Raw genomic sequence first — 2,702 nt, forward strand, 5'->3', positions numbered from 1 at the left:
AGGGGGGGGGGACACATTGTTTGGGGGGTTTGGGTTTATTATGGTCGTTTTTTGTTGACTTTGCTATTTCTGCCTGTGTGACGGCCAAGGCGACAACTGCCTTTGATGTCATTTCGCAGCGCTGCTGCTGTTACTACAGTAGCCGCCGGTGTAGCTTTTTCACCTGCACTGTGGCTTTCTGACACCTTTGCTGCCAGGGTGAATCTGATCTCGGTTTTTTTAAATTATTCTTGGACGAACGTATTTGGAGCGGCTGCTGCTGTTGCTAGTGTCGATTTTCTTGTTCTCTTTGCCGTGGTGGTGGTGGTGGTGATGGTGTTTACAGTTGAATGATAATCTTTTTATTTTCAGAAGACTCAGCTTTGTCTTTTTCGCAGAACGAATTTGCCTTTTGCATTTTACAAATATTTTTGGGAGGATTGCTATTTCAATGTGAGGATAAATTGTGAGTCCTTTTAGCTGAATGCATTAAAAAAAACAATCACAAACTTTAAAAAAAATTTATTTAGGGTCAGGTTGTTTAGATTTTGTTTTGTTTGGGTTTTTTGTGCCTAGTTGTCTTTCTTCGTTTAGGTTTTTTGTTTGTTTCGTTCCTTTTTGTGTTGTTTTTCTTTTCACGGGTTGTTGCTTTTTGAGTGTTTGCTTTGGATTTTAATTGTTTCTTATATTAAAATTGTTTGGGTTTTTTAATGTTCATATTGTGGGTACTTTCATGTGGTAGGAGGGCTTACACGCAAGCTAATAAATTAGTTATGCTGTCCTGTTATTTCCTTTTGGTTTTCTGATGACCCCTCAAAAGTGTGATTTATCTACCAAAACTAGTCAAGTAATCACTGAACGCGTCCGGTCTCTTGATTCGAAGCAACATCATCGTCGTCACTTTAAAAGAATACCATCACAGCTCAGAAATTGGGAATTTCCAGTTTACTTGGAAAAAAAGATGCACCATTTATTATGAGTGCAAAAACAAATCACGATATTCTATATCCTGTAGGCTAAGAAGGAGAGACTGTGAAGTCTAGATTATCTCTTCGCTACCATGACGAAAAGACCAGTGTGTTCATAAAAAGCAAGGGAAGATTTTACTGTTAAGTTTCTCGAAGAAGGCTAATAGATCGACACGGTGTGCACTGTGTCATATTCAGGTACGTAGCCGAATTGACTCCAGAGAGTTCACAATAAAAATGTAGAATCTAAGTTCAATTGAACAGTAAGCCTTTGCACTGAATAAATAAGAAAATCTAGATCTAGTTCCGAAGACGTGCCCTAATTGAATTGCATGTTTGCATTATTTAAAAAAAATATATTCCGGTGATAGAGGGCCACACAGTGCTGAATTTAGGTTAAAAGACTTGAAATTGTTCATCAGTAGTTTTTTTAGGTTTCGTTTTGGGTTTTGAGTTTTTTCTCTTTTTATTGAGACTTAAAAAAACATTGCAGCTTTTTGCAGGAGTTGGGTAGAGGAAAACGGAATGAACGTGTGCTGTGGGAGGCTAGCGGGTGCTTTGATATGGCGATTTATGTGCTCCTTCGCTATCAAACTCGTATCGTTATTATCTCTCCTTTATTTTGTTTGTTTCTCTCTAATTCCACCTCTAATCTTCGTCACTTATGAGACCTTTTAGTGTCGCAAATTCCGCAAAACTATTACTAAAACTAAATCTAAATATATGCCAGAATGTGTTTTCAATCTAGCGGTTATTTGTATTTAGAACTCTAGGGTATTTAAGAGGGATTTAGATGGGTCTGGGCTGCTTTGAAATCCAACTTGGAGGAAAAGGGGGAAAAGGGGGGGGGGGCTTTTTGTTTGGATGTTTACCTTTGCAGTTCTTTTGACATTCGTTGTAATGGTTTTTAATGCGTTAAAGATTAACTAGATGGAGATCACTGTCCAACACAGCTGTCCAGTTATTGAGGTAATAGATAGACAGGTTGGTTTTTTACGGTTATGCCCCTTTGAGGAAGAGTCCGTTGTTTTAAACTATCGCAAACCTGATTCTGTGAGCCTTTGCACCGACTCTTACTCTTTAATAGAAAGTTGTCTGGTTAATGCATTTCTTGCATTTATCGGAAAAAAATTAAAATGGGTATAGCAATTTAGTCATTCTGATACAGTAGGTGTGCCAAAGAAGAATCTTTAAAAGCTCGAATTCCCGATCATGAGTTGCCCAAATTGCCCAAGTTATGGTTACTCCGAAAGAAGGTCGAGCAATAACTAATTTAATCGTTTATTCCAAATTCAACCGATCCCCCCCCCCTCCCCATCTCTCTCTCTCTCTCTCTCTCTCTCTCTCTCTCTCTCTCTCTCTCTCTCTCTCTCTCTCTCTCTCTCTCTCTCTCTCTCTCTGCTTCATTTAAAGAGCTGCACTTGTTTCTCAATTCGTAGACTCAACTTCAGTGCCACACCCATCTATTTCTGAGGCCTCTGCTTCTGCCGCACTCTCTGTACTAGGCAGAGAAGTCCCACTAGAACTTACTTCAAGTACAAATAAAAGAGATGGACAGAGAGTCTCAAGAACTGTGAGACTGAAGACACGCCTTGTTTTACAAACATATTTTTGTCTACCACCGAAGTGTTAAGAAGTAAAGATAACGAACAACCTATAGGAACCTGTAGTAGCAAAACAAAACGTTTCCAGAAACAATTTTAGACGCTGTAAGGGGAGGGGGATTGTGCATGTGCATGTGTGTGTGTGTGTGTG

This window comes from Aplysia californica, unplaced genomic scaffold, assembly GCF_000002075.1.
Source record: "Aplysia californica isolate F4 #8 unplaced genomic scaffold, AplCal3.0 scaffold01015, whole genome shotgun sequence".
NCBI lineage: Eukaryota > Metazoa > Mollusca > Gastropoda > Aplysiida > Aplysiidae > Aplysia > Aplysia californica.